Genomic DNA, 15,208 nt, shown 5'->3' with positions numbered 1-15,208 from the left:
CTATGGTATCCAGGGTGAACTTCTCCAGGCTGGTGGTAAGGCTGTCCTCATTGCATTGCAAGCAATCTTTGCTCCCATTTGGGAGATGGGTGTCATTCCAACTGACTGGAAAAAGGGACTTGACAGCCCTATCTGGAAAGGGAAGGGTGACCACCTGGATTGCGGCAACTACAGGTGGCTAACACTGCTTTCAGTGCCTGGTAAGGTCCTTGCTGGGGTCATCTTCAACAGGATCCGTGATCACTTGCTCAGTTACCAGTGCTCAGAGCAGTTTTGTTTTACGCCTTAGAAGTCTACCATCTATCACATCCTGGCACCGAGGGTTCTCATGGAGTGCAAATGTGAATATCAGCAGAGTTTCTTTGCAGCCTTTGTCAATTTTCGTAAAGCATTTGACTCAGTAAATCAAGCTGATCTGTGGGATATCCTCAGACTTTGTGGGATCGCATCAAGGTTGCTGGATATAATGGCCTGCCTGTATACTAGTGCTGTGAGTGCTGTGCAGAGTGGAGGCAGAACCTGTGTGTTTTTCCCAGTTGATTTTGGGGTTTGTCAGGGGTGTGTTCTTGCTCCTACTTTGTTCAATGCTTTCATGGACTGGGTGTTGGACAAGGTCATGGGGTTCAGTGGCTGGGGGGCATCTGTTGGTGAAGAGAGATTCACTGATCTTGACTTTGCTGACGATGCTGTGATCTTCTCGGAGTCAATGGAGGTTCTGATTGGGGCTCTTGAGAGACTCAGCGACAAGTCTGAGTGTCTGGGCTTGTAAGTGTCCTGGATAAAAACCAAGATCCAGGCATTCAATGACCCCTTAGGCACAGCCATCAGAAGTGCGTCTGTTTGCAGAGAGAGTGTCAAACTTCCATAGCTGCTTTCTTAAAATGTAAAAACATTAGTGATATTTTTGTGTTAAGGGCCATGGGGCACTCTGCTACAAGATTGTCTACAAAATAAATAATATGTGTCCATAAGTCCTTTTCCAGCTGAGGCATTGAACCAGTTGACCCTGTAGTATTCTGTATATCTCTATATCCTTGGCTTTGCATGTGTGCTCACGTGCCTCCTGAACTTTGCAGTTTAGCAACATGGCTTCAAGGTCATCTCCCATATTAAAATGAGAACTGCATGTTTTTATTTTTTATTGCATGTTGTAACAGATGAGGCTTGTGTCCACCTCTCGAACCCTCAGGTACCACTCTGATGACCAGGTGAAAGTATAATAATAATTCTTTTTATTATAATACCATAGTGCACCAAGCACTCTCCTCCACACACTCATTAACACAATACACTATTCTCTAATACAATACTCTCTCTCCTCCTCGCCCAGACACTTGCCACCCTACCTCCCAGCTCAGCTCGGTGTTCTGGGCTTCCCAGAGTCCTTTTATAGCCCCTGACCCGGAAGTGGCTCCAAGCCAAACCCACAAGTCTGTTGTCCTTCCGGGTCAGGGCAAACAGTCCTTTTCTTCATCCCGGGAGCACATCGCTTCTTCCAGTCACGTGACTGAGATGCACTCCCGGGTTATAGGGCATAAAAGAGTCCATGAGGCCCTTCGCAGCGACTCCTGGCGGCCCCCAAGGTATCCAGCAGGGCTGTGTATAAAAACTACAGAGTCCATGAGACCTTGCTGGAACTCGGGGCACCAATATGCTGTCCAGAGGGCTCCTCCTAGCGGCCTGGGGGTGAGGGCCGGACTGGAAAGCCGGCAATCCTCCACAATGTTTATAATTAAATTTGACAGATTTGACCATATCCCAATTCTAGACTACATAGCACACACCAGGAAAGAGGTACAAAAGTCCCTTAAAGATTGTCACAGTAATTTGAAAAAATGAAATAAAAAAGAAAATCTATATCAAGAATGCATCATCCACATGCCATTTTGCTGCATCTTGATTTTTACCCACCACTGAAGAAAACTGTGCTAAATTTGAAAAAGCCACCAAAAAAGCCACAGTGTACTCCTTCCACTTTGTGGAAAATAAGCCAGGTATATGACACTACTGTTTCAAAGATGCACAGATTCCTGAGGCAGAAAGAACAAGTATGTTTGCAGAAAATCAGGTTTTCAGTGGTTTGCTGTCCTCAACACGTGGCCACGAGGAAATTAGTCCTGCTGCTTTACTAGGTGTCCAGTGTGCGGTTTGAGTTAAGCAGTGTGTGTAGTTTGCTTGTTTTTTCTATATTATTGCAGCTTATTGTGATTTTACCTCCAAGCCATTCATTTTTTAACTTGAGATGTTGCCATTTTAATTTAGGCAGTTCATAGCCAATATATTTTTCTGACCAGCAGTTGCTGCAAGGCTCTCACTTTTATTATGGTGTTTAAAACTGTATGTCAAAGTTTTATTTTTTATTTTGTCAAACAAAGACAGTGTCCAAAGATATTCAAACATTCTGATATCAACTGAGACAGACTGGAAGATATGACATATGACCGGTAATTACTACCAACTTAAAGTCAAGGTGCTGCTCAGGTATGACATCAGCCCAGACCAGCAGGCAAGGGCATGTTACAAGTGGAAATTTGAGCTTGAGTGCCCAGGTCACTCACACGATTTGATTTGTGGGGCAGAGTCAGACGACGGCTGAAGCCAGAAAAAAATAGTTCCAAAATCATTATAGAGCTGGTCCCTTTGGACTACTTAATGAACACCCTCTATGACTACCTGGTCCGACCAGTCCTGATACAAGAACTTAAATCCATGGATCCCCTGACAGCAGCCCTCAAACGACATTGTGCACCCTTGCAAAATGAGTGTGCAGAATAATAATAATAATAATAATAATTCATTACATTCATATAGCGCTTTTCTCAGTACTCAAAGCGCTATCCACACAGGGAGGAACCGACCCCACAATCTTCCACAGTCTCCTTACTGCAAAGCAGCAGCACTACCACTGCACCACCTTGGCCTACTGACTGTCATAAGTCCTGGATGGGACATGTTGCTACTCCAGAGCTTACCCATCACAACACAGAGCCTTTGGTCAAACCTACAGAGAAGCATGAAGCTCCTCCTAGCTGCTACAAGAACAGGGAGCTGAACCACACCATCCCCAACTGCCTTCACCAAGGTGAGCCGATCAATTGTAGTTGGGCATGAGGAGGGAGGTACTATTGCACATCCAATCCCCTGTACCTTTCCTACATCGAGGCGATATTATTAATGGGCATAAGATCAGTGCACTTATTGACTCCGGCAACAAAATCTCCATTGTTGTCTGCCGTTATTTACTTCTGTGATAGTGGTAAACCAGTTTGACCAGTCTATCCTTCATCCCTGGGGAAACTTGATGATACACATTTGCCACCTGTATTATCACCTGTCAGAGGCTAACTCACAAGATCAGGGTGGCTGTCAAGTGCTGCTTACCTATCCCATTAATCTTGGAGTGGGACTAGTAACAAAGTAAAAGTGGTAAGACACATACCTCTATTAAGATGCTGGGCTTCGCTATTGATGGTGATAACCCATCTCAAACTGTCTCCACACTGCATTATCTGCCAGCTTCCGAGTGTGGTCACGTGGCTACTCAGTGGGACACAGACAACACAATGCTGTCACACTCGGACATCTCTACAGTGACAGAAGTCGAGGGGTTGCGGAGTGTTGCTCCACCCCATGAGGTCATCTTGGTTCCCCTCACGGAATTACACTAACAATTTACGCAAAGGCAAGAGTCATTTAAAAGAGAATAATGGAATGATGATTCCTTCAAGTTTGCCATAAAGGTAGTTGTTGATTATTATTACTTTGTTATTAATAATGATTTTTTATATTGTGTAGCTGAGCATGAGGGAGAGGTGAGGTTGTTATTAGTTCTGTGAACTTACCATACCCAACATACCCAAAAGACATTAGAGTGGATTAAATTCCAGTTTTTTTTGAGTGTCAAATGAGACAGATTCCTCAGAAGGACCGTGCTCCTCTCATTTCTGTACCGCTCATTGATATTTCCTTTGAGCGCATAGGGACCAGTATTGTAGAACCCTATGAACCCTCTGCACAATGTCACAATAAATTCTTTTGATTATGGATTATACTACACAATATCCTGAAGCTATTCCCATTAGATTGGCTAATTATAAAAATATTGTATTGAACATGTATAGGTTTTCGCATGTGTCATCCTCCCTAAAGAAGTTCTGACAGACCAAGGGATGCTGTTTACCTTGGAAATGTTCAAGGAAGTAGCTAATTTATTCAGGATTAAGCTTCTAAACACCTCAGTATACCATCCTCAAACTGATGGTTTATTAGAGCAATTTAATCAGACGTTCAAACAAATGCTGCGCAAGGTTTCAGCGAAGACGGTAGGGAATTGGGATCAGTTACTGCCTGTCATTTTATATACCTATCTGGGGGTTCCTCAAGCACTCCTCAGGCTTCTCCTCATTTGAATTATTGTATGAAGGACAATCCTAGGGGCTATTGGATATACTGAAAGAAGGTTAAGAAGAGGAGGCACTCCTTTCCACCAATATTTTAGAATATATCGCACAATTACACAAATACACCTATTTTAAAATTAAATATTGAATGTGCGCAATCAGCACAGGCTTGTTACTATAATCATGGGATGTCTCTCTGTGATCCCTTGAGATTGTGTCATGGTTCTTGTTCTCACTTCCTACTCAAAATTATTGGCTAATTGGCAAGGCCCCTATGAGATTAAGGAGAGGAAGGGTCTGGTAGACTATTTGGTTAAATGACCAAATCATTGACTAGCAAATTTCACAGTTCAATGACTCGACAAGGCTTGGTATTTGACCACGCTTGACATGACGAGAGGGTACTGGCAAATTCCTTTAAAGGAATCCACAGGTGAATAGAGTGCTATGTCCTTACAATTCTTCCGGTGCATGGGAGGATCATGTGCAGCAGGTTTGTGCAATGCTTCTGACACTAAGCGAAGCACGGTTTAGGACTAACTGTAAAAAGTGTTTTTTTTTTTTTGCATTGCTTGAAGCTAAATATTTAGTCTACTTGGTGGGCAGATGTACTGTATGACCACAGTGTGCCAAAGTTGATGCATTAAGAACTGTTACATGTGTGTGTGGGAGACAGTTTAAGAGCTAAAGTGATGGTAATTCTCCAGCAATCCAGAGGGTGTCACGGTGTAATAAAGTACTCTCTTTTCCTTCCTCTGCAAGACATGCTCCCAATAACGAGAGCTCAAAAATGGTGGCAGAAACATTCCAGAATATTTCACAACAACAAAGGTAAGCTCTAAAGAAAAAAAACTATTGTCATGACCAAAAACTCTGGGGTAGAAATCTCTTAAATCAATTGCAAATTCATAATAAAAGGGCCAGGAAAGATTAAAAAAACTTAACCAAGACAAAATATCCAACAGCTTCAGAAATTAAAGAAACAGGCATCATCAGGTTCAATCACTACTAATACAATACTGGCTAACATTAAGACTAATATATCCGTTTTTCTTTTGTGAGCCTCAATTAGTATACAGCTATATTTCTGCACAAAAATACTTAATCCTTACAGATATCTGCTTTATTCCAACCTTATTTATCCTATACAGTATTCAATTAATGGAAGTCACAAGAAATCCAGATTTTTAGAGATTTCTGTATAAATACTAGGAATGCCATATTTGAAGCATGAAGTGTCAAATTTTATCATCCAGCAACACATTTTTGTAAAGCATAGCTTAATTCAGCTAAAAATTATGCATCACACATGTATATCTGTGACAGTACAGGGTATTACTACTCCTACTCCTACTACTACTGTTACTACTACTACTACTACTACTACTACTACTACTACTACTATTACTACTACTACTACTACTACTACTTCCTCAACTGCTGCTATTACTGCTGTTACTACTACCATGTCTATACTCAGGCCATTTAGGATTTTAATATTTACATATTTCATAGGCAGCCTTGGATTTGAAAATTACTGCCAGTCTTTTAAAAGTAATATTTAAAGTAACACATGATGTAATAAAAATATGCTGTTATGTTATAACTACATTAACAAACAGAAGGCTTATTTTGCTTACCTGGAAAAATCCTAATCCATCTTCAATACCTCAATGAGAAAATATGGTTTTATATTATCTAAAACTACAAAAAATGACATTCTTTTTTCAGGTTTTGGATTATATTTTTGTTTTCAGGATTTGGCAAGAATGAATTAATGCTGTTTTAAAATAAAGAATGTGAAACATTTTCTATTCTGTTAATTTAAATGAGAAGAACTTTAGACAGGACTTTGTTGGCATATAGTTCCCTAAGGGGATGGGAACTGAGTGTTCAGATTGACAGAATTTTTTGGAACATAAGGTTAACTGTATTAACTTAATTTTGTTTGAACTGTGACTTATTTTCTCTTTGTGATTTGTTCTTTTAGGTAAAAGTGATTTTGCCAGTAAGTATTTTTAAATGCTGTGCACATTACTAGAACTAGAATATGAATTACCGTTATAGTGTATATTCTTCCATTCTTTTATGCTTCTTTGATTATCCTTTGGAAAAATGTAATATCTTGTTTTTACTTTTTTTAATTATCATTCCTTTCTACATATATAGTCAACTGGGGTCCAAATTTTTGACTTTGCAAAAGTAGGAATACAAGTTGAAACCTGGTCTTGCCCATTGTAACTCTGTCAGGACTAATCTCCTGCATGGCAGGTTTTGAGTGGTTGGTTTAAGGGGACTACGCCCTGAAACACATGGTTGGTGTGAACACAACAATAATACATTTGCCCAACTGTCAAGTCACATCAAGTCAAAATAATCAAATTGAATCTGCTGTGATGGTAGTCCCTTTAGGGATAGGAATGGCTGGCATTCAAAATGGTTCAGAACAAATTCTGGGTCAGTAGAGGCATGCACAATGAACAGTGTGGCACAGAAACATGCTAGGCTATGCCAGTACAAGTGGATTTTCACCATCAGGAGATGTTATAACTCTCAATTCTGTGGCAAACCTCAATAGTAGGTATTTCTGAGGTGGACTGTAATTTAAGAACGTAGGGGGACAAGGTTAAATGTGTGAGGTATACCCCAGTATGGAAGGTGGCAGCAATAAAACTGTTGTACTGTATATGTGGCTGTCAGCAGCATGTAATAGTTATCAGGTAATCTGGGCAGTGCTTCTCTCATTAAAAGAATGCAGAGGCTCTAGGGTGGTAGGGACATTTGGGGTCACTATATGGAGTTAAGAGGATAGTCCCATGAGTTCTCTAGGCCATACTTCACCCCTCAATTGATTCCAGGAAGACATGAAAATAATTCATGGACAGTGCATAAAAGCTCTTCCAGCCATGATCATTTTGAACTTGGAACCAAGAGGAGAGGCTGAGTAAAGTTCAAATGTAGCATGGAATAGATAAAAAAACTCACACGCTAAATAGGAGTTTATGGCCAAGCAGTAATGCCCTGAAAGTGAACAGGGTGGCTGTTTTTTGTTTGTTGCCTTAGCTTGTCTTGTGTTTGTCCCTTCCTTATGTTAGTACTGTATTTTGTTAAGCCAATTTTTTTTTGGATATACTTTGGTCTACATTCTATTAATTCTGGGCAACATTCACAAAATTTTTGACCATTTTGTCTGCATTTTCTTTAATATGATTAGCAGTCTGATTGTTGGACAGATTTCTGTGTTCCTAAACTCAACAAACAGATCTATTTTACAGCTAGAATTTTCCACTTAATCCTTAATTTTATTCTGAAAGGGACAGTATATAAGAAAAAAACTCCACAAGAAGGAAACACATTTCATGGTCTCAAGCATTGGCATTAACAATTCTGTGTCAATATTAGAAGCCATCCTCGACCTCAAAGTACCACTTAAAAAGAGTATTGAAAGCAGACATCACAACATGGTAAGAATAATACTATATTATGGAAATAATAGACAATAAAAAAGTATTAAGACATTTAATACAATTCTATTTTCCGAGATACTGAATTTGGGACTTTCATTAGTTGTTAGTTATAATCATCAACATTAAAAGAAATAAACATTTGAAATACATCAGTCTGTGTGTAATGAATGAATCTAATATACAAGTTTCACTTTTTGAATGGAATTACTGAAATAAATCAACTTTGTCATGATATTCTAATTTTATGACCAGCACCTGTATAGCATCAAGTCAATGAAACTTCTGGGATATTGATCTGGTCAGATAAGTAGCAGAGGGGGTTGTTAATCAGTTTCAGCTGCATTTGGTGTTAATGAAATTAACAGCAGGTTCACTAGACGGGCAACAATGAGATGACCCCCAAAACAGGAATGGTTTAACAGGTGGAGGCCACTGACATTTTTCCCTCCTTATCTTTTCTGACTGTTTTTCTTCACTAGTTTTGCATTTGGCTATGGTCAGTGTCACTACTGGTACCATGAAGTGATACCTGGACCCTACAGAGGTTGAACAGATAGTCCAACTTCTCCAGGATGGCACATCAATATGTGCCATTGCCAGAAGGTTTGCTGTGTCTCCTAGCACAGTCTCAAGGGCATGGAGGAGATTTCAGGAGACAGGCAGTTACTCTAGGAGAGCTGGACAGGGCCGTAGAAGGTCTTTAACCCACAGGCAGAACCAGTATCTGCTCCTTTGGGCAAGGAGGAAAAGGATGAGCACTGCCAGAGCCCTACAAAATGACCTCCAGCAGGCCACTGGTTTGAATGTCTCTGACTGAAGGGTTGTCATATTACCCTTCTCTGACTGAAGGGTTGTCATATTACCCTTCATTAAATAATGTTTAATACAGAACTTTGCTTAGATTTCTATATTCACATTTACAGGAATGGCCTTGCATTTTTTCCTTGGGTATTCTCAAATAGTTCATGATCCGTTTTGGGGTCATGATGCCCAGAATAATGTAAGAAGATATCTGAGCAAAAACGCATGACAACATAAGTGAACTACAGCGAGTTAATGCTCAAGTACATCTCGTCGTAGCCCCACTCAATTCAGCAGGCTGTGATGAGGTTGATAGTGCGAGCAGCACACATTTGAAAATCATGCGATTCTTTATATATGCAAATTTTCCTAAGGTTGAGTAAGTCCATTTATTAGATAATTGACTGAGTAAAACATTGGGCTTATTTGTGATTTTGTGATCAATTTTTTATTTAAATCACATAAAGGAAAAAACAGAGAAGAATACAATTTTAACATAATATTAGAAGATCCAACTAAGCCTTAACCTATCCACCCCCCCCCCCCCCCCCCACCAGCCACTGCTACAAATCCAAATCATGCAAGATTTTATTTGAAAAGAAAATATGTGAGTAGCCTGACATGAAGGATTTGGCCCCATGGCCAGCCTTGCTGAGGCAGTAGTATACAATGGTGACCAAAAGGCAACTTCTTCCAAACTAACTTTAGAACATTGCCAGATGCCAATGTCATCCTTGTTAGAAACTGCTCTAACATCATCAGAATTATAAAAATAAATGGATTTTCTAGAGAAAGAAAGACGGAGGGGAATCTGTAGTTTTCCAGCAAGAGGAAAACAAGTCAAATTTGTTATTGAGTTTGTACAAGCTAACACTACTGAATTCTTCCCAACTGTAAGAGGAATATTGTATCTTAATGTTTCACTTATTTCCGGGAATTGTTGCAGTAAATAATGCATCTGAAACAGAGGTAATTTTCATTACATTTAAGTGTAAATTTTACTAAAATGTTAAGCAATCTGAATACTACACTGGACTCAGCAGGAAAAGTAAATTATCCTCAATGCACCGAGTCTGTTTATGTCAGGTCAACCTCAGTGTCCCTGCACATTTCAGTGACACAATCAGACAGAATCAGGGATAAAGTACGATTCCAAAAGACTTGAAAAGCAAGGTGGAAAAAAAATCTCTTATTCTCATGGTTATATGAAATATATTTATTCTACAGTTACATAATTAATGTGGTTGTACAGGAATTAGCATGGTGGAACAGTGCAGATTTAACTTCACTTAGGACTGAATTTTACTTAAATTGGCAAGTGCACTGAGTAAAATGCATCGTTAGGATAGTGGCTTTCTTTTTTATTTTTTGTAAATTTTGATATTTTCCCTACTCTCTTCTTTATTCTCTTAACTTATTTTGTATTATTTGTAATTGTACCCTGATCCCTTCCTTTCACTATAATTATGCTCTTTGGGCCTTGAGGTGTGACTTGATTGGGTCTATAAGTGTCATTTATTGGCATCAGCTTTCTGACAACACTTTGCAATACTTCATGATTTTGTTTTTTATCCCTCCCTGCTCCTCCTTTATATTATGGACTTTTGCATTTTTTTGGACTTGCTTTTGTTTAAGTTGAATTGCCTTTTTTAATTTACTGTGCTGCTTTTAGTATTTAGCTTGGTTATTATCTGAAATGCATTTTTATTCTTGAAGTTTGCTATTATTTTTTAATTTTGCCTGTTTTGAATGTTTTTGACTTGTCACACACGTGTGATTGGGAGACAGCTAAAGGGCCTGAATGATAGTAATTCCATGCCAGACCAGGGAGTGGCAGTGTGGACTCACTGTCTCTCTCAATCCCTTGCAGACCATCCACGGGAAATCCTGCACGGTTCCGGCGCCACTGATAATGTCACTTCTGAGTCCGGCACCACTGATGATGTCACTTCCAGTTCCGGCCACCACTGATGACGTCACTTTCTTTTCTCGGCATATAAAGCCGCCATCTTAACTACATAGCTCAGTTCTGTTCTGGACTCGGATCTGTGAACACCTTTGTTCAATTTAAACCAATCTTGCTGCCAAAGAACAATATACGGGTGGCTGCCCCAAACCTTTTTGATGACTTTGTGTCATTCAAGTACTATTGTATTGTTTTAAACTTATGTGATTTAATAAAATAAATATTAAATACATATTAAAATAAATATTATCCTGCTTGTTTTCATTTTTATTTTTTTTATTTTTTTTTCACCCCTCCCTTTGATTTTATTTTCTTTGTCCCTCTTTTGGGCCTATTTTTAAGCCGTCTTTGAAACCTAGTGGCCTATCTTTTGATTTTGAACCCTTTTTTTATTTGTTTGGCCTAAAATCATAATAGTTTGAAAGAGCTTTGTCAGCATGATGGATCTGGAATTGACATTAATTGAAAAGAGTCCTAAATGTTACTAGCAGTCTTAACTTTACCCTTATCAAGATTTCACAAAGTCTCTTGTTTGAATTTATTGGGAATGCTGCATGCAGGGTACTGCCATCTTAAATAACCTGGACACAATAATGTTATAAGTCTTGCCCACCTTGCAACTCATATTACACCCTTGTGCCTTGCCTCATGTGTCAAAACCATAAACAAAATGGCATCAACCCATGCCTAAACATTGCAAAATGGCATTGTCCAATAAAACAAATTGGTGGTTTAAAAAGTAATAACATAATTTAAAACTCAAAAGATTAGGACGATTCAAAACATTCTTAAATACATAAATAACAACCAAAATATAATTACAAACCTTGGGCACTCATTCATGACAATCCTAAGCAAAATCATAACAATAAGACATGAACAAAAATAATGTAGTCCAAGTCTTGATGAGACAGAAGCCTTAGCTGGAATAAACTTTTTGCTAATGCACCCTCCTTATTTAGACCTCATTCTTTTATTCAGTTATAGAACTTCAGGTGACTCCAGAATAATTAACAATTGTAACAGAACAATAATTAACAATGAAAAGCCAGGTCTATTTAGAGTTTTTGGCAAAAAATAAGCTGAAAAAAATTAAGTGCAAGGTGAAGCATAGACAGAACTATGATATGGTTAACCATACCATACTGTTTTCTAAACCCACTTAATCCTAAGCAGGGTTGCTGGGGGCTGGAACTTATGCCAGCAAACAGAGGACACAAGACACACACATATACACACACACACACACGCATGCGTGCACAAACCCACACACGCATGTGCACACACACGCACACACACACGCACATACAACAACAACGCTATGACTGATCTAGCTTTACCATGCACCTTTAAGCTGTAGGAGGAAACCAGAGCACCTAAAGGAATCCCACCCAGACACTAGGAGAACATGTAAACTCCATGCAGGAGGACTTGGCATGCAAATCCTGATCTCCTTACTGCAAGGCAGCAGCACTACCACTGACTATGGTTAACCAAAATGTGAAAGTACATATAAGGAGATATAGTATAATGAGAAGCCCAGTGACGTACTGATTAGCACTACTATCTCAAGGTCCTTGGTTCAAATCCCTTGCCCAATTGTTGTCTTTTGGGTGATTTGTTATTCTTCCTGTGTCTGTGTCAGTTCCTCTAAACAACTAAATAGCACATATATATAGGCCTGACTTTAACTGTGTTCTTATGTACCGGGGTGAAAAAATTATGCACTTTGCAGTTTGTTAAAAAATACCTTTTTGTGTGTGGATATTAGGATTAATTGAAAAAATGTAGCTTTTAAGTGAAAAAAAACTGTGTAAACAAAATAGTAATGCAAAGCTCATAAGGGAAATCTAACATTATTTTCAGTTGTGCAAATTTAAACAGGAGTTTAACAGGCAATTGCTTTTTAGGACAGATGGATGTGTCAGTGATCACAAGACAATGTCAGGTCATAGGATGACAATGTGTGTTTTCAAAAGAGAAAGGATTTTGGAAGGCATGCAAATAAACTGAAACATTCTGTGAGACATGCAAATGTGAAAGCAAAAATTAAGATAGTGTAATACTTAGTAGATTGTATATATTTAAGCTCAGATAAATTAACCAGATAAACTGAAGAAGATACGAAATAAGTTCTTGGGACCTTGTAGTCAACATGAGATTATATTTTGCTAAAAGTAACTTCACTGATACATAATACAAGCCTTAGAAATTATTAGCTGTCTGATTTCAGCAGATTGCAAAACCTTGCATAATCCGCCACCAAAGCATTTTATTCAGGAAAGGATTTGAAAGTATATCTTTGACTGGCTTAAGAAGGTAAAGATGGCAACAGCCTTAAAGACAAACGAGCTATCTGATTTAAAGTTGTATGGATTTGTATTGTTTAGGTTGTATTGTATGGTTTAGGTTGTATGTTTTCTCCTGTTTTAACTTGTACTGTTTGATATGACTGATTTCCCTAAAAATAAATACTAGTTTATATTGAAGTAAAGTTTATTGTTATCTCACTGAAAATTATTTGCTTACTGACACAAGCAATCACTGGAGGTTTGGAGATTCTATAGAATTTGGGATTGAGATACTTTTCCATGTTCTATAAGATCCTAACCCAGGTCATAAAAGGTTCAGTAATGTAACAAGCTCTGTGCTCATTCAGGTTAAATAATTTCAGATATGGAAAAGTGAGAGCAAATTGTAATCTGTGATCCCAGAAGAGGTATATTTCTGTCCTTTGTTTGGTTTGGGTATTTAGTGCAATCCTTTCAAAGTAGCCAGTCCTTGGAAGGAATGGCTCAACTCTTACAAGGGTTGAAAACTGGGAAAAAGATTGGTCCCTGTAGCATGCAGCTTGCCCTTATTAGAGTATTCATAGGTTTGGCTCTTACAGTGGTGGAAAGCCGGATTGGTCCCAGCAGCATGTAGCCTACAACAGTTAAGGTACTCAGAGGTTCAACAATAAATCCTTACAGGGGTGGAGAACAGAGAAGAAGATTGGTCTTAGAAGTGTGTAGCCAGGCCATGTTAAGGATTCCAGAGGTAAATGTTGTGTGGTGTACATTTGAAACAAGGTTAGTAAGCTAGTAACATTACCTAGCATTTCCAGGATTAACTTGTTCTCTAATAAAAAAGAACATTAGGAGGCTAAAGGACCTTCCATGGACAATTTCATCATAAAACAGCTTATATGTGCCCTGTAATATTTCTGACTTGTTCTTACCTTGAACCCACTGCCATCAGGGTAGGCTCTAATCCCCTTTGACCCTGAACTGAAATTAACATGTTTGAAAATGCACATGTTTTTATCACATTGGGTTGTTAACATACCATTAAAGGTGGAAGTTCAGAAACCCTGAACCACAAGGTTTTGAAAATAATGAACTGCTGTGTACAAGCATAAGGAACATCCCATCATGTATTCACCTGCTTACTGGAAAGCTCTTGGTTTCTTAAAATGTCTTTATCCCAGAAAATATGTGTGCTTTGTGTATGTGGGCACACAAAAGGATTACATAAGTACGTTAGTAAGGAAATGATCATAATCTTTTGCAAGCAATGAAGCTACGTACCTAATCATATTCCTGTGGAAGACCATTCCTTCAAAACTGAGAAAAATGTACCTCAAAATCCAATAATTATAACTTTTCATCTCACAATTATATCTTTGCTTATTACACACTTTTAACCTTTCTGTCTTACATTTATGAGGTCATTTCATAATTTTAATTTAGTATCTCAAAATTATTATTACTTACTCATAATTTCTACTTATAGTTATAATTTTACATTTCAATATTCTAACCTTCAGTTATGACCTCAGATTTCAAAGTGACAGCTTCCTATTTGATAATTCTGTGGATTGAAAATTTAAATTATGAGATAGTAAGTCATAATTGAGAGCTACTAAATGAACATTGTGAAATATCAAGTCATATTTCTTAAATAGTAAGTAGTAATTATGATATTTAAGGTCAAAGTTTTGTGATATACTGTTATAATTATATTTTTAAAAACTAAAATGATCAGATATATTTGCATTTGCTGCATTTGTTAGAAACAGACTTTCATACATTTCTCATTGTCATGAAAATAATGGAGTAGCTAAAGGCACATCACTACTTTTAACAATTTTTTAAATTTTAGTGCCTGTAAACATCAAGCTACTTGTTTAAATAAAATCATATTAACACAATGTTTTACCTTTTACCACTCTGATATCAACACATGATCTCTTATCTTCTGGCTTTGAAAATGTGGTAAATCTGCAAATATGTATTAGAGTTACTCAACATTTGGAGCAATTTTATTTAGTTACACTTTTCATTTAAAACATATGTAAAATACAGTAAAGGTTTCATCATGAGTATGACAATTAAACTGGGCCTGAAAGGATTAAACTAAAGTGAATACAGCAGGGGGCTGAAAAGGATGTTAGGAAAGCCTTCTGTCAGCTGGCTGCTTATTGTCTGTCAGTGTTTCTTATTTCAGTTGGCTACCATTACTCAAGGACAACATCTCATTAACTTTGATAGAGGTGTGTTTGGCAATCTGATACAGGAGCATGAAGTTTAGTA

The sequence above is a fragment of the Erpetoichthys calabaricus genome, chromosome 2 (assembly GCF_900747795.2).
Source record: "Erpetoichthys calabaricus chromosome 2, fErpCal1.3, whole genome shotgun sequence".
In the NCBI taxonomy this organism is placed as follows: Eukaryota; Metazoa; Chordata; class Cladistia; order Polypteriformes; family Polypteridae; genus Erpetoichthys; species Erpetoichthys calabaricus.
Note: the sequence above shows the minus strand (reverse complement) of the source record.